This window comes from Styela clava, chromosome 5, assembly GCF_964204865.1.
Source record: "Styela clava chromosome 5, kaStyClav1.hap1.2, whole genome shotgun sequence".
In the NCBI taxonomy this organism is placed as follows: Eukaryota; Metazoa; Chordata; class Ascidiacea; order Stolidobranchia; family Styelidae; genus Styela; species Styela clava.
Window position 1 is genome coordinate 3,287,615 of NC_135254.1, and position 23,881 is coordinate 3,311,495.

A 23,881-nucleotide genomic window follows, 5' to 3' on the forward strand; every position below is an offset into this window, starting at 1 on the left:
TTTCGATGAAATTTGAACTAGTCACTTTTATGTTTTCAGCATTAAAACTGAATGCAGTCATGTCTGTTGAGGATAATTGCCCAACAGGTATATCGGAAATAATCGGGACTGGAGGGTCGCGAGCGGGCAAAATTGGGTGATTAGTGGTTATAACCCGGTAATCCTCTGCACTCATTCTCGCAGGTCGTATCCACTGCAACAATGTGCTGTCCTATCTGCAACATGTTCTCCAAACGGAGAACAATGGCGTCCATGTTAATACCAACAATGAGGACAGCCATTTTCAGGCCGAACCTCGAATACAACATTCTGTAATAAGTTACCGATATATTACCAGTTTTTTTGCCCCTTGGCTGTACGATAGCCGATAACAAAGTTTTGCTTGGCTTCTTTGTATGGAGCAACTCCCCTATTATTTTGAACCCTTCCTCCATGGGCTCATCACATTTCTCTATATCTGCTATATGCTTTTCTTCATACTCGGTATCAATAATACGCTGTAGATATGCAAAATTATGCATATCTAATTCCCTAATTAGTATAGACATACCGGTAGTTAATTATTGAGTTTTGAAGGAGATCTATAAATACAAATAAACATTTTCAATAACGTATCACGAGAGATACATTAGGTGACGCTAAAATCATTCAAAACATTGTTCGATACCAATGCTTCCCTACCCATTGTAATTCGCGGACCAGTGACATTAAATATAATGGCGTCACGAACTGACGTTTTATTATAAAAAGCAATAAATACCACCAAATTTAACAATATAGCGGTCACCCTTCATCTTTTAAACGCTATCTGCAGCGATAAAATCGGGAATTAATAATATCCGGATGCTACTATATTAGAAAATAACAAATATCAATTTAGAAGCGACGTAACATATATCAACAATAGCAAAAAAAGACGCGGTCATCGATAAATCTTAACCAGACTGTCCAGACGTAAGCGTCGTGTTAATTTATAATGCTTAAATAAAGCAAGCACGAAAATTATACAAGTTAACCCAAAAGTCTATAAAAGTACATCCAGCGAGAGACATGTTATCGCGACCAGCTTCGCTATCCGGATGTCCTTCAAGAATGTCCGCAGCGCAACGTGCTTGACCATGATGTCATAGCTCTTGATCACCATATAGTGACAATTCACGAACACAACATTTCTCTCAAAAACATAGTTATTCAAATAAGTTGGTTGTCGTCTACTGCGCCGAGGTCTTGTGTTAACAGGAGAGAAAAAATCCTGCAAAAAAAACATTAATTAACTAATTTTTCACATCGTCTCCTTTACTTCGCTTTCGAGGCGCGCCACTTTCAAACTCACTGGAGTGTGACTGGGAGGGGAATTCCCCATTTTCCGGTGTCTAAACTTTCAATTAATTATCCTCTTCGAGAATTGAGCGACACATCGCCAAAATACCCCTTCAAAGGTCCCCGAGTCACTTTTATGTTTTCAGCATTCAAACTGAATGCAGTCATGTCTGTTGAGGATAATTGCCCAACAGGTATATCGGATATAATCGGGACTGGAGGGGCGCGAGCGGGCAAAATTGGGTGATTAGTGGTTATCACCGGTAATCCTCTCCACTCATTCTCGCAGGTCGTATCCACTGCAACAATATGCTGTCCTATCTGCAACATGTTCTCCAAGCGGAGAACAATGGAGTCCATGTTAATACCAACAATGACGACAGCCATTTTCAGGCCGAACCTCAAATACAACATTCTGTAATAATTTACCGATATATTACCAGTTTTTTTGCCCCTTGGCTGTACGATAGCCGTTAACAAAGTTTTGCTTGGCTTCTTTGTATGGAGCAACTCCCCTATTATTTTGAACCCTTCCTCCATGGGCTCATCACATTTCTCTATATCTGCTATATGCTTTTCTTCATACTCGGTATCAATAATACGCTGTAGATATGCAAAATTATGCATATCTAATTCCCTAATTAGTATAGACATACCGGTAGTTAATTATTGAGTTTTGAAGGAGATCTATATATACAAATAAACATTTTCATTAACGTATCACGAGAGATACATTAGGTGACGCTAAAATCATTCAAAACATTGTTCGATACCAATGCTTCCCTACCCATTGTAATTCGCGGACCAGTGACATTAAATATAATGGCGTCACGAACTGACGTTTTATTATAAAAAGCAATAAATACCACCAAATTATACAATATAGCGGTCACCCTTCATCTTTTAAACGCTATCTGCAGCGATAAAATCGGGAATTAATAATATCCGGATGCTACTATATTAGAAAATAACAAATATCAATTTAAAAGCAAAGTAACATATATCAACAATAGCAAAAAAAAGACGCGGTCATCGATAAATCTTAACCAGACTGTCCAGACGTAAGCGTCGTGTTAATTTATAATGCTTAAATAAAGCAAGCACGAAAATTATACATGTTAACCGAAAAGTCTAAAAAAGTACATCCAGCGAGAGACATGTTATCGCGACCAGCTTCACTATCCGAATGTCCTTCAAGAATGTCCGCAGCGCAACGTGCTTGACCATGATGTCATAGCTCAGGGATGGCGAACCTTTTTCACTCAGTGGGTCAAAAATAATTTTTTTATTGGGAAAATCAATAAGGTGGGTCAACGAAATTTGATTAATGTCTTCCTCAATGAGAAACTTGCTGTTGCATCTTTTCTGCAGGTCCTATAATTCTTGGTTGGTATTGCGTAGTTTTCAACTTCACACATGCAGCACTTATATCGGGACTGAGGAGATTTCTGGTCCTTGATTTTATGAAATTCATATGCGAAAACAAGGATTCACATGAATATGAAGAACCAAAAAGAGTTAATAATGCTACGGCAAATCTTTTCATGGTTTCAAACGAGTTTGGGAGAAAATTCCACTCAGAGAGAATTATATTTTCTGCTCTGTTCTCAATCGCGTTGAAGTCACTACCTTCCTGCTCTATTTTTATTTCAAATTTCTGAAGGCAGCGATTTTTTAGATCCATAAATTTCGTTTTCCAAACGGCACTTTCTTGGAAGTCTATCATTTCCATTTCCAAATTGGCCAGATTAAGCCATTCGAATTTTGCTAATTTAAGATCGTCGAATCCAATTGAATGCGGGGAAAGAATGAATTGCAAAACAAACTTCGCGGAAATAACATTTTTAGCCTCATTTATGACACAAAAATACTTCTTGAGCGCATTTTCCCGATCTTCTTGTTTCACGTTGTTGTTGGTGAAGTACCTAAGAAGTTGTGGAAAATATTTAAATTTACCTTCTTTCAAGTCTGCAGAAAACACAGCAATTTTTTTTCTCAAATGCTTTAACATGCCCAAACATCAATAACGCAGTATTTCCACAGCCTTGCAATTTAGTGTTCAAAGTGTTGTAATGGTTTGTAAAATCCGCAAAGAAATGTAAATCATTCAACCACGTAGCTTCGCTCAACTATGGGTATCTTTCATTTTTTTCAACTAAGAAACTTTTTACCTCTTTCAATACCACGACAAATCTCTGCAACACATTACCACAACTTAACCATCTTACATTATTGTACATTAGTAATCCAGAATATTCACTGTTGCATGATTTTCGTAACTCTGCAAACATACGTTTGTTGAGAGCACGAGCTGCAATATAGTTGACTATTTTTGTAACAACAATTAAAACGTTTTGAAGGGATTGAAGAGCTTTTGCACAAAGGGCTTCCTGGTGTATAAGACAGTGAAATTCAACGAAGTCGCGCTTCAACTCTTGTTTTAGTAGTTGAACAAATCCAACATGTTTTCAATTCAGTCATTACATCTTGGCCTTTTGTTGTTTCAGGCAAGGTCATTAATTTAATGAGCTCTTCCTTCATTACATTTCCTGATGAAAATCTTGCAAAAACTGCTAAACGAGAAGATGATGTCACGTCGGTGCTTTCATCTAAACAAATTGAGAACATTTTTGCTTGCTTTAAATCAAGCAAAAGCTGTTCTGTTACATCTTCATTCATTGCAATGATTCTTTCCTTTACTCTATTCTATTGCTTGCAATAGGCAGCTCGTCAATTCTTTTAAGAAGACTTGTTAGAGAAATCTTCGAATAGCGCTTCTGACCAGTTTCTAAAAGCTGTTTTTATATACTCACCATCGGTGGTGGTTTTCCATGTACACCAAGTGGTTTTCCATGTACAGCAATAACACGAGAAACATGGAAGCTAGCAGCGGATATGTTGTTCTTATGCTTGAAGATGTTCTTGAAGCTATTTGTGTGCTGTTTATATCGTTTCACTTCTCTCTGAATGCGTTCTAAGTTTTCATTCTCCTTCATCAAGTTGAAATTACCATGAACACTCGCGAAATGACGGTTAATATTGTAGAAGCGAGAAGCAATAATGTTGTTACAAATGTAGCACAAAGCTTAACCATCACGTTCGATTACTCCAAACTTAGAAATCCACCAATCTCAAAAAATTCTTCCAGTACCTCTTGCTTGCATACATTTCCCCACCAGTATTGTCAAAAATTAGCTAATGGGTGATCAAATCCTGTAAACGGAATTAATTCAATTCCGACCGGTATTGAAAGAAATTTGCGCAACAACTTGGTCGTAATTAAAACTGTAAAGTTACAACTTTTACGTTTTGGCCTAACATCACATTTATTTGTGTTGTAATAGTAACGTTAACGGAGCTGTCTGTCAGTCAAGATCAGTGGTTCCCAAACTTTTTGAAAAAAATTGACGGACCCCTTGCAATTTTCTCAATAATTCCCGGCCTTGTGCACAAAACAAAACATTAAAAGATTACAACAAAAAATCAATGCGCCGTATAGGGAAACAAACAAAACGATTCATTGCGTTCAAATCTTTTATGTGATACATCGCGAGTTCTTTGCCATCCGACGGCAGAATGAAGCTGAACAACTTTACAAGAAATAGCAAGGACCAGGGGTTGAAATATTAAACTATAAACAAAGAGCCGCAGCTCCGATACGTACCTTAAACGGAGAATAATGATATTTCCGAATCTTGGCGCTCATTCTATTGCTCAATCAATGGCAACACAATCTGAATGTGAAACTTCAAATAAGGAATCAATCTAGAGACGGTTGGATAAAAGGATAATGGCAAGGCATGTCATGGAATAATATCAATAAATGGATTGTAAGATTGGTCATGAGAAATATAACACACCCAAACGAGGATCAATACGGCAACAACTAATGAAAGCAACGTGGCCGCTCATTGACCTAACTCGTAAGCCAACAGGATATTGGTAGTGAGCAAATATATAAAAGGGATAGCGCGAACGCAGTCCCCACTAGCAGAAATTACACGACCGAGTTATCCACATTTGGGATAATCGCTAGGGTCAATTCAGTCTGGGTGCAATGACTAAACCTCGCCTAGGCAGAACCGCCTTCGTGATCGCGGTTGACTGCCTCGTCAGGTAAGTATGATTTGTGACGATTGTTTGCGCATCATGAATGAATGTTCTATGCTAAATGTTGAGAAGAAGTTCTCAACAATAAAAACGATATGTGCAAAAGTTGCAATTTTAATTGATTCGTCTGTCAGTAACGTAGAATACGATTCCTTGCGTTCAGATATTTTATGTGATACATCGCGAGTTCTTTGCCATCTAATGGCAGAATGAAGCCGAACAACTTTACAAGAAATAGCAAAGAGCCAGGGTTTGAAATATTAAACTATAAACAAAGAGCTACAGCCCCAATACGTACCTTGGACAGCAAATAATGATACTTCCAAATTTTGGCGCTCAATCAATGGCAACACAATCTGAATGTGGAACTACAAATATGGAATCAATCTAGATACGGTTGGATAAAGTGACAGCTTGGATAATGGCAAGGCATGAATATAACATACTCTAACAATGATCCGACGGCCACAACTGGTGGAGCCATACAAAAATAGCGTTGCCGCTCATTGACCTAACTCGTATGCCAACAGGATATTGATAAGGAGCAAATACACAAAAGAGAGAGAGCGAACGCAGTCCCCACTAGCAGAAATTACACGACCGAGTTATTCACATTTGGGATAATCGCTAGGGTCAATTCAGTCTGGGTGCAATGACTAAACCTCGCCTAGGCAGAACTGCCTTCGTGATCGCGGTTGACTGCCTTGTCAGGTAAGTATGATTTGTATCGATTGGATGCGCATCATAAATGAATGTTCTATGCTAAATGTTGAGAAGAAGTTCTCAACAATAAAAACGATATGTGCAAAAGTTGCAATTTTAATTGATTCGTCTGTCAGTAACGTAGAATACGATTCATTGCGTTCAAATCTTTTATGTGATACATCGCGAGTTCTTTGCCATTCGATGGCAGAATGAAGCTGAACAACTTTATAGGAAATATCAAGGACCAGGGGTTGAAATATTAAACCATAAACAAAGAGCCGCAGCTCCGATACGTACCTTAAACGGAGAATGATATTTCCGAATCTTGGCGCTCATTCTATTGCTCAATCAATGGCAACACAATCTGAATGTGAAACTTCAAATAAGGAATCAATCTAGAGACGGTTGGATAAAAGGATAATGGCAAGGCATGTCATGGAATAATATCAATAAATGGATTGTAAGATTGGTCATGAGAAATATAACATACCCAAACGAGGATCAATACGGCAACAACTAATGAAAGCAACGTGGCCGCTCATTGACCTAACTCGTAAGCCAACAGGATATTGGTAGTGAGCAAATATATAAAAGGGATAGCGCGAACGCAGTCCCCATTAGCAGAAATTACACGACCGAGTTATCCACATTTGGGATAATCGCTAGGGTCAATTTAGTCTGGGTGCAATGACTAAACCTCGCCTAGGCAGAACCGCCTTCGTGATTGCGGTTGACTGCCTCGTCAGGTAAGTATGATTTGTGACGATTGGTTACGCATCATGAATGAATGTTCTATGCTAAATGTTGAGAAGAAGTTCTCAACAATAAAAACGATATGTGCAAAAGTTGCAATTTTAATTGATTCGTCTGTCAGGAACGTAGAATACGATTCATTGCGTTCAAATCTTTTATGTGACACATTGCCAGTTCTTTGCCATCCGATGCAGAATGAAGCTGAACAACTTTACAAGAAATATCAAAGAGCCAGGGTTTGAAATACTAAACTATAAACAAAGAGCCACAGCCCCAATACGTACCTTGGACAGCAAACAATGATATTTCCAAATCTTGGCGCTCATTCTATTGCCCAATCAATGGCAACACAATCTGAATGTGAAACTGCAAACAAGGAATCAATCTAGAGACGGTTGGATAAAGGGATAACTTGGATAATGGCAAGGCATGTCATGGACTAATATCAATAAATGGATTGTAAGATTGGTCATGAGAAATATAACACACCCAAACGAGGATCAATACGGCCACAACTAATGAAAGCAACGTGGCCGCTCATTGACTTAACTCGTAAGCCAACAGGATATTGGTAGTGAGCAAATATATAAAAGGGATAGCGCGAACGCAGTCCCCACTAGCAGAAATTACACGACCGAGTTATCCACATTTGGGATAATCGCTAGGGTCAATTTAGTCTGGGTGCAATGACTAAACCTCGCCTAGGCAGAACCGCCTTTGTGATCGCGGTTGACTGCCTCGTCAGGTAAGTATGATTTGTGACGATTGGTTACGCATCATGAATGAATGTTCTATGCTAAGTGTTGAGAAGAACTTCTCAACATTAAAAACGAGAATATCGGTCAGAGACCGAAGACTTATCGATCGAAAGTTAGGGGATCCCCCAAAACAGAAACTGCGGTTTCGATTCGAAAAATTCTGCAAACCCGAACTGGATTGTTTTGATTAGTTTTCAGCCAATATCAGAAATGTAGGAAACAATAGCCAACTCCCCATGTCGTCGAAATACTACTCGAGGAAATACTTTTATGAAGAATTCTGCAAATCTGAACTGGATTGTTTCGGTTAGTTTCCAGCCAATAGCCTATTTCTGTATTTACCCATCCTATAGTTTGTGTTAAATACAACGGCGCTAACCCAGGTTGCGACGGCTATTCAAACACAGCCTAGCGATATTTTGATGAGGAATTCTGCAACCCCGAACCTGATTTAGGGGGTGACCGTACATTTGAACCCATGTACATTTGAACCCATGCGTATATCCACGGGTTCAATCTATATGCGGGTGCTAAAACCCATGGGTTAGGGTTAGTATGGGTTTAACCATCCGTGAAACGAAAAAAAATTCATAGGTGCAATAGCATACAGGGATAGCGCGAACGCAGTCCCCACTAGCAGAAATCACACGACCGAGTTATCCACATTTGGGATAATCGCTAGGGTCAATTTAGTCTGGGTGCAATGACTAAACCTCGCCTAGGCAGAACCGCCTTCGTGATCGCGGTTGACTGCCTTGTCAGGTAAGTATGATTTGTGACGATTGGTTACGCATCATGAATGAATGTTCTATGCTAAATGTTGAGAAGAAGTTCTCAACAATAAAAACGATATGTGCAAAAGTTGCAATCTTAATTGATTCGTCTGTCAGGAACGTAGAATACGATTCATTGCGTTCAAATCTTTTATGTGACACATTGCCAGTTCTTTGCCATCCGATGCAGAATGAAGCTGAACAACTTTACAAGAAATAGCAAAGAGCCAGGGTTTGAAATACTAAACTATAAACAAAGAGCCACAGCCCCAATACGTACCTTGGACAGCAAACAATGATATTTCCAAATCTTGGCGCTCATTCTATTGCCCAATCAATGGCAACACAATCTGAATGTGAAACTGCAAACAAGGAATCAATCTAGAGACGGTTGGATAAAGGGATAACTTGGATAATGGCAAGGCATGTCATGGACTAATATCAATAAAAGGATTGTAAGATTGGTCATGAGAAATATAACACACCCAAACGAGGATCAATACGGCCACAACTAATGAAAGCAACGTGGCCGCTCATTGACTTAACTCGTAAGCCAACAGGATATTGGTAGTGAGCAAATATATAAAAGGGATAGCGCGAACGCAGTCCCCACTAGCAGAAATTACACGACCGAGTTATCCACATTTGGGGTAATCGCTAGGGTCAATTTAGTCTGGGTGCAATGACTAAACCTCGCCTAGGCAGAACCGCCTTTGTGATCGCGGTTGACTGCCTCGTCAGGTAAGTATGATTTGTGACGATTGGTTACGCATCATGAATGAATGTTCTATGCTAAGTGTTGAGAAGAACTTCTCAACATTAAAAACGAGAATATCGGTCAGAGACCGAAGGCTTATCGATCGAAAGTTAGGGGATCCCCAAAACAGAAACTGCGGTTTCGATTCGAAAAATTCTGCAAACCCGAACTGGATTGTTTTGATTAGTTTTCAGCCAATATCAGAAATGTAGGAAACAATAGCCAACTCCCCATGTCGTCGAAATACTACTCGAGGAAATACTTTTATGAAGAATTCTGCAAATCCGAACTGGATTGTTTCGATTAGTTTCCAGCCAATAGCCTATTTCTGTATTTACCAATCCTATAGTTTGTGTTAAATACAACGGCGCTAACCCAGGTTGCGACGGCTATTCAAACACAGCCTAGCGATATTTTGATGAGGAATTCTGCAACCCCGAACCTGATTTAGGGGGTGACCGTACATTTGAACCCATGTACATTTGAACCCATGCGTATATCCACGGGTTCAATCTATATGCGGGTGCTAAAACCCATGGGTTAGGGTTAGTATGGGTTTAACCATCCGGGAAACGAAAAAAAATTCATAGGTGCAATAGCATACAGGTGCAATTGTCATGGGTTCAAAAGTACGTGGGTTCAAATGTAATGGAACCGATTTAGGGATATGGACATTGCTTAAACTTTAAGGAGTAATTATAAGTAACGAGATACGATCTCGCGGCGTGTATCCTTCGCTCTGACTCAATAGTGAAAACGATATGTGCAAAAGTTGCAATTTTAATTGATTCGTCTGTCAGTAACGTAGAATACGATTCATTGCGTTCAAATTTTTATGTGACACATTGCGAGTTCTTTGCCATCCGATGCCGAATGAAGCTGAACAACTTTACAAGAAATAGCAAAGAGCCAGGGTTTGAAATATTAAACTATAAACAAAGAGCCATAGCCCCAATACGTACCTTGGACAGCAAACAATGATAATTCCAAATCTTGGCGCTAATTCTATTGCTCAATCAATGGCAACACAATCTGAATGTGGAATTGCAAATAAGGAATCAAATGTAGAGACGATTGGATAAAGGGATAACTTGGATAATGGCAAGGCATGTCATGGAATAATATCAATAAATGAATTGTAAGAGTGGTCATGAGAAATATAAAACACCCAAACGAGGATCAATACGGCCACAACTAATGAAAGCAACGTGGCCGCTCATTGACCTAACTCGAAAGCTAACAGGATAATTGGTAGTTGGCAAATATATAAAAGGGATAGCGCGAACGCAGTCCCCACTAGCAGAAATCACACGACCGAGTTATCCACATTTGGGATAATCGCTAGGGTCAATTTAGTCTGGGTGCAATGACTAAACCTCGCCTAGGCAGAACCGCCTTCGTGATCGCGGTTGACTGCCTTGTCAGGTAAGTATGATTTGTGACGATTGGTTACGCATCATGAATGAATGTTCTATGCTAAATGTTGAGAAGAAGTTCTCAACAATAAAAACGATATGTGCAAAAGTTGCAATCTTAATTGATTCGTCTGTCAGGAACGTAGAATACGATTCATTGCGTTCAAATCTTTTATGTGACACATTGCCAGTTCTTTGCCATCCGATGCAGAATGAAGCTGAACAACTTTACAAGAAATAGCAAAGAGCCAGGGTTTGAAATACTAAACTATAAACAAAGAGCCACAGCCCCAATACGTACCTTGGACAGCAAACAATGATATTTCCAAATCTTGGCGCTCATTCTATTGCCCAATCAATGGCAACACAATCTGAATGTGAAACTGCAAACAAGGAATCAATCTAGAGACGGTTGGATAAAGGGATAACTTGGATAATGGCAAGGCATGTCATGGACTAATATCAATAAATGGATTGTAAGATTGGTCATGAGAAATATAACACACCCAAACGAGGATCAATACGGCCACAACTAATGAAAGCAACGTGGCCGCTCATTGACTTAACTCGTAAGCCAACAGGATATTGGTAGTGAGCAAATATATAAAAGGGATAGCGCGAACGCAGTCCCCACTAGCAGAAATTACACGACCGAGTTATCCACATTTGGGGTAATCGCTAGGGTCAATTTAGTCTGGGTGCAATGACTAAACCTCGCCTAGGCAGAACCGCCTTCGTGATCGCGGTTGACTGCCTCGTCAGGTAAGTATGATTTGTGACGATTGGTTACGCATCATGAATGAATGTTCTATGCTAAATGTTGAGAAGAACTTCTCAACATTAAAAACGATATGTGCAAAAGTTGCAATTTTAATTGATTCGTCTGTGGGTAACGTGGAATACGATTCATTGCGTTCACTCTTTTATGTGATACATCGCGAGTTCTTTGCCATCTGATGGCAGAGTGAAGTTGAACAACTTTACAAAAAATAGCAAGGACCAGGGGGTGGAATATTAAACTATAAACAAAGAGCCGCAGCTACGATACGTACCTTAAACAGGGAATAATGATATTTCCGAATCTTGGCGCTCATTCTATTGCTCAATCAACGGCAACACAATCTGAATGTGAAACTGCAAACAAGGAATCAATCTAGAGACGGTTGGATAAAGGGCTAACTTGGATAATGACAAGACATGTCATGGACTAATATCAATAACAAAATTAATAAATGGATTGTAAGATTGGTCATGAGAAGGAGTTCTCAACAATAAAAACGATATGTGCAAAAGTTGCAATTTTAATTGATTCGTCTGTCAGTAACGTAGAATACGATTCATTGCGTTCAAATTTTTATGTGACACATTGCGAGTTCTTTGCCATCCGATGCCGAATGAAGCTGAACAACTTTACAAGAAATAGCAAAGAGCCAGGGTTTGAAATATTAAACTATAAACAAAGAGCCATAGCCCCAATACGTACCTTGGACAGCAAACAATGATAATTCCAAATCTTGGCGCTAATTCTATTGCTCAATCAATGGCAACACAATCTGAATGTGGAATTGCAAATAAGGAATCAAATGTAGAGACGATTGGATAAAGGGATAACTTGGATAATGGCAAGGCATGTCATGGAATAATATCAATAAATGAATTGTAAGAGTGGTCATGAGAAATATAAAACACCCAAACGAGGATCAATACGGCCACAACTAATGAAAGCAACGTGGCCGCTCATTGACCTAACTCGAAAGCTAACAGGATAATTGGTAGTTGGCAAATATATAAAAGGGATAGCGCGAACGCAGTCCCCACTAGCAGAAATCACACGACCGAGTTATCCACATTTGGGATAATCGCTAGGGTCAATTTAGTCTGGGTGCAATGACTAAACCTCGCCTAGGCAGAACCGCCTTCGTGATCGCGGTTGACTGCCTTGTCAGGTAAGTATGATTTGTGACGATTGGTTACGCATCATGAATGAATGTTCTATGCTAAATGTTGAGAAGAAGTTCTCAACAATAAAAACGATATGTGCAAAAGTTGCAATCTTAATTGATTCGTCTGTCAGGAACGTAGAATACGATTCATTGCGTTCAAATCTTTTATGTGACACATTGCCAGTTCTTTGCCATCCGATGCAGAATGAAGCTGAACAACTTTACAAGAAATAGCAAAGAGCCAGGGTTTGAAATACTAAACTATAAACAAAGAGCCACAGCCCCAATACGTACCTTGGACAGCAAACAATGATATTTCCAAATCTTGGCGCTCATTCTATTGCCCAATCAATGGCAACACAATCTGAATGTGAAACTGCAAACAAGGAATCAATCTAGAGACGGTTGGATAAAGGGATAACTTGGATAATGGCAAGGCATGTCATGGACTAATATCAATAAATGGATTGTAAGATTGGTCATGAGAAATATAACACACCCAAACGAGGATCAATACGGCCACAACTAATGAAAGCAACGTGGCCGCTCATTGACTTAACTCGTAAGCCAACAGGATATTGGTAGTGAGCAAATATATAAAAGGGATAGCGCGAACGCAGTCCCCACTAGCAGAAATTACACGACCGAGTTATCCACATTTGGGGTAATCGCTAGGGTCAATTTAGTCTGGGTGCAATGACTAAACCTCGCCTAGGCAGAACCGCCTTCGTGATCGCGGTTGACTGCCTCGTCAGGTAAGTATGATTTGTGACGATTGGTTACGCATCATGAATGAATGTTCTATGCTAAATGTTGAGAAGAACTTCTCAACATTAAAAACGATATGTGCAAAAGTTGCAATTTTAATTGATTCGTCTGTGGGTAACGTGGAATACGATTCATTGCGTTCACTCTTTTATGTGATACATCGCGAGTTCTTTGCCATCCGATGGCAGAGTGAAGTTGAACAACTTTACAAAAAATAGCAAGGACCAGGGGGTGGAATATTAAACTATAAACAAAGAGCCGCAGCTACGATACGTACCTTAAACAGGGAATAATGATATTTCCGAATCTTGGCGCTCATTCTATTGCTCAATCAACGGCAACACAATCTGAATGTGAAACTGCAAACAAGGAATCAATCTAGAGACGGTTGGATAAAGGGCTAACTTGGATAATGACAAGACATGTCATGGACTAATATCAATAACAAAATTAATAAATGGATTGTAAGATTGGTCATGAGAAGGAGTTCTCAACAATAAAAACGATATGTGCAAAAGTTGCAATTTTAATTGATTCGTCTGTCAGTAACGTAGAATACGATTCATTGCGTTCAAATTTTTATGTGACACATTGCGAGTTCTTTGCCATCCGATGCCGAATGAAGCTGAACAACTTTACAAGAAATAGCAAAGAGCCAGGGTTTGAAATATTAAACTATAAACAAAGAGCCATAGCCCCAATACGTACCTTGGACAGCAAACAATGATAATTCCAAATCTTGGCGCTAATTCTATTGCTCAATCAATGGCAACACAATCTGAATGTGGAATTGCAAATAAGGAATCAAATGTAGAGACGATTGGATAAAGGGATAACTTGGATAATGGCAAGGCATGTCATGGAATAATATCAATAAATGAATTGTAAGAGTGGTCATGAGAAATATAAAACACCCAAACGAGGATCAATACGGCCACAACTAATGAAAGCAACGTGGCCGCTCATTGACCTAACTCGAAAGCTAACAGGATTATTGGTAGTTGGCAAATATATAAAAGGGATAGCGCGAACGCAGTCCCCACTAGAAGAAATTACACGACCGAGTTATCCACATTTGGGATAATCGCTAGGGTCAATTTAGTCTGGGTGCAATGACTAAACCTCGCCTAAGCAGAACCGCCTTCGTGATTGCGGTTGACTGCCTCGTCAGGTAAGTATGATTTGTGACGATTGGTTACGCATCATGAATGAATGTTCTATGCTAAATGTTGAGAAGAAGTTCTCAACAATAAAAACGATATGTGCAAAAGTTGCAATTTTAATTGATTCGTCTGTCAGGAACGTAGAATACGATTCATTGCGTTCAAATCTTTTATGTGACACATTGCCAGTTCTTTGCCATCCGATGCAGAATGAAGCTGAACAACTTTACAAGAAATAGAAAAGAGCCAGGGTTTGAAATACTAAACTATAAACAAAGAGCCACAGCCCCAATACGTACCTTGGACAGCAAACAATGATATTTCCAAATCTTGGCGCTCATTCTATTGCCCAATCAATGGCAACACAATCTGAATGTGAAACTGCAAACAAGGAATCAATCTAGAGACGGTTGGATAATGGGAATAACTTGGATAATGGCAAGGCATGTCATGGACTAATATCAATAAATGGATTGTAAGATTGGTCATGAGAAATATAACACACCCAAACGAGGATCAATACGGCCACAACTAATGAAAGCAACGTGGCCGCTCATTGACTTAACTCGTAAGCCAACAGGATATTGGTAGTGAGCAAATATATAAAAGGGATAGCGCGAACGCAGTCCCCACTAGCAGAAATTACACGACCGAGTTATCCACATTTGGGATAATCGCTAGGGTCAATTTAGTCTGGGTGCAATGACTAAACCTCGCCTAGGCAGAACCGCCTTTGTGATCGCGGTTGACTGCCTCGTCAGGTAAGTATGATTTGTGACGATTGGTTACGCATCATGAATGAATGTTCTATGCTAAGTGTTGAGAAGAACTTCTCAACATTAAAAACGAGAATATCGGTCAGAGACCGAAGACTTATCAATCGAAAGTTAGGGGATCCCCCAAAACAGAAACTGCGGTTTCGATTCGAAAAATTCTGCAAACCCGAACTGGATTGTTTTGATTAGTTTTCAGCCAATATCAGAAATGTAGGAAACAATAGCCAACTCCCCATGTCGTCGAAATACTACTCGAGGAAATACTTTTATGAAGAATTCTGCAAATCCGAACTGGATTGTTTCGATTAGTTTCCAGCCAATAGCCTATTTCTGTATTTACCAATCCTATAGTTTGTGTTAAATACAACGGCGCTAACCCAGGTTGCGACGGCTATTCAAACACAGCCTAGCGATATTTTGGTGAGGAATTCTGCAACCCCGAACCTGATTTAGGGGGTGACCGTACATTCGAACCCATGTACATTTGAACCCATGCGTATATCCACGGGTTCAATCTATATGCGGGTGCTAAAACCCATGGGTTAGGGTTAGTATGGGTTTAACCATCCGTGAAACGAAAAAAAATTCATAGGTGCAATAGCATACAGGTGCAATTGTCATGGGTTCAAAAGTACGTGGGTTCAAATGTAATGGAACCGATTTAGGGATATGGACAGTGTTCACTATTAGCGCACTTTTTTGCGAAAATTGCGAAGCACTTTCGCAACTTTTTTTAGGGACTGCGAAATAGCACTTTTTTCCGATTTTGAAGAGAAATAGTACTTTTTTCCGATTTTGAATGGAATAAAAATTCGAAGTTAACAAATATTTTCGAGTATTAAGTTGACAAATAAGTAACATACTAGTACTTTTGTAACTCAATTCTGCATATCATAACGATATTTACCGGAATTCTAACCTATGAGATGCAGACATAGGAGATAAAGCATTTGCATTAACGGCAAAATTCTTGTTTATAATATGATTATTATACAAGCACACCCGATTCCGCTTCTCCCGCAAAAAACGCTCCCGGGGCGTTTCTTTAAATGAGAGTGGTCATGTGACTATCAATGATATCGATGAATTCAAAATGACTATAAAAGTGTTAGTAACGTGTTATAGTCACTTTGGATGAATTGTGACCAAACTGCACTATTTTCAAATCAGACGAAACTTTTAGCAGCATGTCACTGATTTGCAAAATCAACAAATACACAAAATACCATTAAAGTGCCATTTTATTGTAATCACAATGTTGAAAGGACCTGGCATTTTCCGGAATTTTGCGATATTCACACAACTATTTCTCATTGATATGCGAGGACGGGTGGGCAAAATTCAATATTTTTTTGAATCGAATATTTTTAAGGAGTACCGAATAAACGTGGTGGAAACATTAAAAAATCGGCAGCAAAGCCTTTTTACTGGTTAATTCCGTTGTAATCGCTAATTGTTCTTGTCACCGATCGTTTTGGCGGCGATATCCAGGTTTTAGGTAATCTATATTCCCGCCCTCTCTTTTTTACAAATATGAATTCTTGTGGGTCGGCGGACGTCGAAGTTTTATATTTCGGGTTTACCCGTTCGTTCACATCGGCAACAGATGTTGAAGACATTGAGGACTCAAATTAACATTTGCGTTGACTTTAATATTACCTATCAAGATTTGTAAATTTACTGTCCTAATTTTATGCGAATGGTAATATTATTGTCCATACCGTGATGCAGATATTTATCAAGACGATAATTAACTTTCTCATGTATTTCTATGGTGATAAACTTAACGCAAATCTGAAATTGTGCCAATCCTGGATGTTGATTTGAAATAGTGATCGAATAATTCGGCTATAAAGGCATTTCTGCGTGGTCATAAGACGAGATGACGTTAATGAACAGCACTTCTTTTACAGGATATTTTACGTATGCGACTTAATGCTAAAAAGATTGGGCTCGAGTGCTTTTTTTCGAGTGCTCGAGTGCCTAATAGAGGTCAGGCGCTAATTGTAACTAATTCCCTCAAGTTTCAACGTGTTTTCAACAAAACAATACCCCGGCGATAATTATAGCTAAAATGTTACCGAGCAATTCACAGTTTTATTTATGGAATTTGCAAATTCATTAGTTTCTTGACGATTTTGATATTGTCACGTCCTATTTATTAGTGCAAAAAATACTCCCCTTCTTCCGCGGCGGTTTGACGGGTTCTTTGTTCCATTCTTCAGGAAGTTCTGACACGGGGGATATAGAATACTGAATCGGAGGGTTGAATCCCTGTCCACTTACTGGTGATTTTCCGTTTTGAAATGCGTGAAACATTCTCTATTTTAAATTAAATGACGTTTCGCGGGCTAGAGTTCTCCCCGAAAATGATGTGTTGCAGACATTAGTTAGACGATAGATAAAACATTAGATTTATATTTTTCGTGACGCCCCGTTTTCGAAAATACAAAGTTATATCGCAAAAAATGCGTTATGATACATTTGGAATGAAACATTATTTACGGTTAATTTAGATCATATTTTACTATCCATGACACCCGGTATCCGAAAATACAGCTGTATCTCGAAAAATGTGTTTTGTTACATTTAAAATAAAACATTTTTGCGATTAATCCAGATCATATTTTACTTTTCACGACACCCGTTTCCGAAAATACAAGGTTATATCGCGAAAATGTGTTTTGTTACATTTAAAATAAAACATTTTTGCGATTAATTTAGATCAAATTTTACCTTTCACGGCAACCCGTCTCCGAAAATACAAAGTTATATCACAAAAAAATGCGTTTTGTTTCATTTATTTTGCATTCCCAATAAAATACATATTTTCCATAATTAAGGTCGTCGATGAATCTGTTCCTGTCGTTCAAGCTCGACACACGTTTGGACGAGTGTGGGGCGGTATTTTGGTCGACGATAAATTAAAAAGTTGCCACACGTTATTTGTACAACGATAATAACTGAAAATTAAGATTTTATAATAGAAGTAAATTTGTCTCAAGATTGCCCACAGAATTGCCTCCTGCCCACAGAAAATAAACACGCTGACAGGCTTGGTTATAATTGATATTTGTTTAATTTATTTTACACTATTAATAAACGCGCCACGCCAATTACGACCATATAAATTGCAGTCGCACCGGTATGGAGTGTATGTTTTTGGCGCTCTCACATTAATAATAATTTTCAACAAAACAATACCTCGACGGTCATTAAAGCTGAATTCGTTACCGAGTAATTCACAATTTTATTTACGGAATTTGCAATTTCAAGATCTCACTTGACGATTTTGATGATGTCATGCCCTAATTATTACTGCTTAAATGCCTCAAAATACAACAAATGTAATCATTTTCGACGATAACAGGCGCAACAATTCGTAAACGAGCCGTTATAACGAAATTCGCGATTGATTTTACCTCTCTCTTGTTTACAATTTTAACATCCCGCCGGCCGTGTATGGTCGAATAAAATGTTCACATATTCGAAACATGACTTGGCCAAGGATGGAAGGGAGAGCTAATAGAAAGTACATACGCGATGGTATGTTATTAATATCGAGAATATTTGTGAGCATATCACAGGACGGAAATATTTTGCACCCGGCTGTTTGTCGACAGAACAACGATACGCTAAAGTTAATTGATCGAATACAGGGAAGTATTATTTATCATTTCACTTGCGAACATCGAGGTTTTGGCGGAATTGTACGATCATGTTGTCTTTTTTAAATAATAACTTTTTCAATAAATGTTCATTTTACTTTTGCGTCTCTATTATATGTCGGGTTTTCATTTATTTTAAATTCGAAATTGTCCGAAATACTACAACAGGTGTATAGGTACAATAATAATAGTACTTACCAAAGTACTTACCAGGGAAGTTTAATACACACGATGTGTAAAGGGCATCGTAACTCCCGTTTATTAATTATAAATTTTTTTACATTCTGCTTAAAAAACAACGCCAGTCATCTCACGTAACTCTCCCGACCAAATCTTTTTTGTTTTGTATGGCATCGTCTTGGCGACGAATTTACTGCCGACTGAATTTTAATTGTGTTTTAGGATAAGTTATTTTCTGTTTGTTGGTTTCTAAACTTTACAAACTTGGGTAGCAATTACTATTAATGTGAGATTTGTGCATATGAACGATTAAATATCGCGACTGGATGTCCGATATCTGAGAATGCGTAATTCTCTTTCAACATTAATTTTCAGGATATCAGCGTTCATGTGGTCAAATAAAAATTATTTATCAAATGGATTGACACTTCGAGACACTCAAAATTATTTGGGATCCACTATCATATCATTCGTTTATTTTATATATTCATGTTTTTTTCAAGAATCACCCTCGTTATATTTAGTGTACCTTCGCAAAAGAAAACTCTTTGGTGTCATCGTTCCTATTAGTGTAATTGAAATATATGGAAACCTCGCAAGTGGCGTTGTGATGCGAATATTTGATACTAGGTCAGCAGCATTACAAAGAGTGCTATTTATGAATGCTGAAAGTACATAACATTACTAAACATTTTGCCAATATATGATGTTTTCTGCCCGATTTAAACTAACTCGCACGCAAGCCAAGGCATGTTGACATTTAAAAATTACTTGTCTTTGGGTAAGCTCTGAAATAGTATAATATAAATGTAAATGAGAAATTAGGTCACGCTAGCTCAGGAAACGGGAGGATTTTCAAAGTGATCTTGTGTAATATTTGGGAGAAAAAAGTTTAAAAAGAAAATAGGTCGACCTATCTCCTAAAACAGGGGAGTATCCTGTGTAATATTTCGGAGCGAACGTAGGTTAACCTATCTTTTAAAACAGCGGGTGGCGGCGACTTTCAAAGAGGTTCAAAATCACAAATTAATAATTATCAGATTAGGTTTAGGGATAAATCGAAAAGTTGAATTTCCAGCGCACCTAACCCTAATTAGTTGATTGCTATTTATATTTGGGGGGGGCACGGGATTTGTACAAACGATCCACCCTGTAACCAATATGGTTTCCAGCCTGCCTCGTGTCTGTTAGATGGAAGGAGTAACAAATGTGAAAGTCTTTGCTGTTTACGCGAGTAAGCAACTGACACTGTGATACATTGCATGAAAGTTTTGTCCGTGGCAGGTGTTAGCAGATGTCATTTCGTTGCCGATTGGCTTGTTTTAATTAAACATGAATTCGCTTAAAGGGAACTCGGTTAACGGAAAGGCTTCTCTTTAATTCATAATATTAACCGGAGGAGTGCTTTTTCGAGTATCTATGACGTTTTAAATGGGTTATATGGAGGGCTAGGGCACCTAACTTGTTAAAATCGGCAAAAGCACTTTCGCACTTTTTTTTTCGACTGCGAAGCACTTTCGCACTCATAATTTGCTTAGAGTTAACACTGGATGGACATTGCTTAAACTTCAAGGAGTAATTACAAGTAACGAGATACGATCTCGCGGCGTGTATCCTTCGCTCTGACTCAATAGTGTGGAAAATTTCCCGAAGGAAACTTGCGCATCGCGACGACGTCAAAGTTACAAGAGAGATATGGACAAGGCTCAAAGATTAATCACGAGATACGATCTAGCGGTGTGTATCCTTCGCTCTGACTCACTAGCGTGAAAACTTGCGCATCTGATACACACACACACATTCAGCGCGTCTCGAAAATCTCTCGATTTGTGAAAATCCAGATCTCTTCATCACTAATTAATTAATAACTCGCTAATTATACGACATAATTCATCCAAAATCAATAGGCTTCTGGTCCGAGATATGATGAATGCACATGCAAAATTTGGAGCAGATTCAACCACGCCTTCGTGAGATATCGCGTGCATCTAACAGACAGACATACACACATACATACAGACATACATACAGACAAATACCTATCAATATACTTACCGATCTTAAGATCGATATGTGCAAAAGTTGCAATTTCAATTGATTCGTCTGTGGGTAACGTGTAATACGATTCATTGCGTTCACTCTTTTATGTGATACATCGCGAGTTCTTTGCCATCCGATGGCAGAGTGAAGTTGAACAACTTTACAAAAAATAGCAAGGACCAGGGGGTGGAATATTAAACTATAAACAATGAGCCGCAGCTACGATAGGTAGCTTAAACAGGGAATATTGATATTTCCGAATCTTGGCGCTCATTCTATTGCTCAATCAATGGCAACACAATCTGAATGTGAAACTGCAAACAAGGAATCAATCTAGAGACGGTTGGATAAAGGGATAACTTGGATAATGGCAAGGCATGTCATGGACTAATATCAATAAATGGATTGTAAGATTGGTCATGAGAAAGATAACACACCCAAACGAGGATCAATACGGCCACAACTAATGAAAGCAACGTGGCCGCTCATTGACTTAACTCGTAAGCCAACAAGATATTGGTAGTGAGCAAATATATAAAAGGGATAGCGCGAACGCAGTCCCCACTAGCAGAAATTACACGACCGAGTTATCCACATTTGGGATAATCGCTAGGGTCAATTTAGTCTGGGTGCAATGACTAAACCTCGCCTAGGCAGAACCGCCTTTGTGATCGCGGTTGACTGCCTCGTCAGGTAAGTATGATTTGTGACGATTGGTTACGCATCATGAATGAATGTTCTATGCTAAGTGTTGAGAAGAACTTCTCAACATTAAAAACGATATGTGCAAAAGTTGCAATTTTAATTGATTCGTCTGTGGGTAACGTGGAATACGATTCATTGCGTTCACTCTTTTATGTGATACATCGCGAGTTCTTTGCCATCCGATGGCAGAGTGAAGTTGAACAACTTTACAAAAAATAGCAAGGACCAGGAGGTGGAATATTAAACTATAAACAAAGAGCCGCAGCTACGATACGTACCTTAAACAGGGAATAATGATATTTCCGAATCTTGGCGCTCATTCTATTGCTCAATCAACGGCAACACAATCTGAATGTGAAACTGCAAACAAGAAATCAATCTAGAGACGGTTGGATAAAGGGCTAACTTGGATAATGGCAAGGCATGTCATGGACTAATATCAATAAATAAATTAATAAATGGATTGTAAGATTGGTCATGAGAAATTTAACACACCCAAACGAGGATCAATACGGCCACAACTAATGAAAGCATCGTGGCCGCTCATTGACTTAACTCGTAAGCCAACAGGATATTGGTAGTGAGCAAATATATAAAAGGGATAGCGCGAACGCAGTCCCCACTAGCAGAAATTACACGACCGAGTTATCCACATTTGGGATACTCGCTAGGGTCAATTTAGTCTGGGTGCAATGACTAAACCTCGCCTAGGCAGAACCGCCTTCGTGATCGCGGTTGACTGCCTCGTCAGGTAAGTATGATTTGTGACGATTGGTTGCGCATCATGAATGAATGTTCTATGCTAAATGTTGAGAAGAAGTTCTCAACAATAAAAACGATATGTGCAAAAGTTGCAATTTTAATTGATTCGTCTGTCAGTAACGTAGAATACGATTCATTGCGTTCAAATTTTTATGTGACACATTGCGAGTTCCTTGCCATCCGATGCCGAATGAAGCTGAACAACTTTACAAGAAATAGCAAAGAGCCAGGGTTTGAAATATTAAACTATAAACAAAGAGCCATAGCCCCAATACGTACCTTGGACAGCAAACAATGATAATTCCAAATCTTGGCGCTAATTCTATTGCTCAATCAATGGCAACACAATCTGAATGTGAAATTGCAAATAAGGAATCAAATGTAGAGACGATTGGATAAAGGGATAACTTGGATAATGGCAAGGCATGTCATGGAATAATATCAATAAATGAATTGTAAGAGTGGTCATGAGAAATATAAAACACCCAAACGAGGATCAATACGGCCACAACTAATGAAAGCAACGTGGCCGCTCATTGACCTAACTCGAAAGCTAACAGGATTATTGGTAGTTGGCAAATATATAAAAGGGATAGCGCGAACGCAGTCCCCACTAGCAGAAATTACACGACCGAGTTATCCACATTTGGGATAATCGCTAGGGTCAATTTAGTCTGGGTGCAATGACTAAACCTCGCCTAGGCAGAACCGCCTTCGTAATCGAGGTTGACTGCCTCGTCAGGTAAGTATGATTTGTGACGATTGGTTACGCATCATGAATGAATGTTCTATGCTAAATGTTGAGAAGAAGTTCTCAACAATAAAAACGATATGTGCAAAAGTTGCAATTTTAATTGATTCGTCTGTCAGGAACGTAGAATACGATTCATTGCGTTCAAATCTTTTATGTGACACATTGCCAGTTCTTTGCCATCCGATGCTGAAGCTGAACAACTTTACAAGAAATAGCAAAGAGCCAGGGTTTGAAATACTAAACTATAAACAAAGAGCCACAGCCCCAATACGTACCTTGGACAGCAAACAATGAAATTTCCAAATCTTGGCGCTCATTCTATTGCCCAATCAATGGCAACACAATCTGAATGTGAAACTGCAAACAAGGAATCAATCTAGAGACGGTTGGATAAAGGGATAACTTGGATAATGGCAAGGCATGTCATGGACTAATATCAATAAATGGATTGTAAGATTGGTCATGAGAAATATAACACACCCAAACGAGGATCAATACGTCCACAACTAATGAAAGCAACGTGGCCGCTCA

The 23,881-nt window shown here is 38.8% G+C and overlaps 1 protein-coding gene and 15 non-coding genes across 16 annotated transcripts in view; 1 reads left to right on the forward strand and 15 right to left on the reverse strand.

The window, feature by feature from the left end:
- Positions 1-23,881, forward strand: part of LOC144422696 (uncharacterized) — a 486,406-nt gene that overhangs the window by 187,690 nt on the left and 274,835 nt on the right. The window lies entirely within an intron of this gene.
- LOC144423834 (U1 spliceosomal RNA) lies at positions 5,282-5,444 on the reverse strand. The gene has a single exon (XR_013476199.1). It is a non-coding gene; the product is annotated as a U1 spliceosomal RNA (small nuclear RNA).
- On the reverse strand, positions 5,987-6,149 carry LOC144423526 (U1 spliceosomal RNA). The gene has a single exon (XR_013476020.1). It is a non-coding gene; the product is annotated as a U1 spliceosomal RNA (small nuclear RNA).
- LOC144423105 (U1 spliceosomal RNA) lies at positions 6,727-6,889 on the reverse strand. The gene has a single exon (XR_013475600.1). It is a non-coding gene; the product is annotated as a U1 spliceosomal RNA (small nuclear RNA).
- Positions 7,479-7,641, reverse strand: LOC144423969 (U1 spliceosomal RNA). The gene has a single exon (XR_013476335.1). It is a non-coding gene; the product is annotated as a U1 spliceosomal RNA (small nuclear RNA).
- On the reverse strand, positions 8,253-8,416 carry LOC144423203 (U1 spliceosomal RNA). Its single transcript, XR_013475697.1, has one exon. It is a non-coding gene; the product is annotated as a U1 spliceosomal RNA (small nuclear RNA).
- LOC144423846 (U1 spliceosomal RNA) lies at positions 9,006-9,168 on the reverse strand. Its single transcript, XR_013476211.1, has one exon. It is a non-coding gene; the product is annotated as a U1 spliceosomal RNA (small nuclear RNA).
- Positions 10,447-10,609, reverse strand: LOC144423200 (U1 spliceosomal RNA). The gene has a single exon (XR_013475694.1). It is a non-coding gene; the product is annotated as a U1 spliceosomal RNA (small nuclear RNA).
- On the reverse strand, positions 11,199-11,361 carry LOC144423655 (U1 spliceosomal RNA). The gene has a single exon (XR_013476120.1). It is a non-coding gene; the product is annotated as a U1 spliceosomal RNA (small nuclear RNA).
- LOC144423202 (U1 spliceosomal RNA) lies at positions 12,383-12,545 on the reverse strand. The gene has a single exon (XR_013475696.1). It is a non-coding gene; the product is annotated as a U1 spliceosomal RNA (small nuclear RNA).
- LOC144423666 (U1 spliceosomal RNA) lies at positions 13,135-13,297 on the reverse strand. The gene has a single exon (XR_013476131.1). It is a non-coding gene; the product is annotated as a U1 spliceosomal RNA (small nuclear RNA).
- On the reverse strand, positions 14,319-14,481 carry LOC144423126 (U1 spliceosomal RNA). Its single transcript, XR_013475620.1, has one exon. It is a non-coding gene; the product is annotated as a U1 spliceosomal RNA (small nuclear RNA).
- Positions 15,072-15,234, reverse strand: LOC144423971 (U1 spliceosomal RNA). Its single transcript, XR_013476336.1, has one exon. It is a non-coding gene; the product is annotated as a U1 spliceosomal RNA (small nuclear RNA).
- On the reverse strand, positions 21,668-21,830 carry LOC144423972 (U1 spliceosomal RNA). The gene has a single exon (XR_013476337.1). It is a non-coding gene; the product is annotated as a U1 spliceosomal RNA (small nuclear RNA).
- On the reverse strand, positions 22,431-22,593 carry LOC144424096 (U1 spliceosomal RNA). The gene has a single exon (XR_013476460.1). It is a non-coding gene; the product is annotated as a U1 spliceosomal RNA (small nuclear RNA).
- LOC144423238 (U1 spliceosomal RNA) lies at positions 23,184-23,346 on the reverse strand. The gene has a single exon (XR_013475732.1). It is a non-coding gene; the product is annotated as a U1 spliceosomal RNA (small nuclear RNA).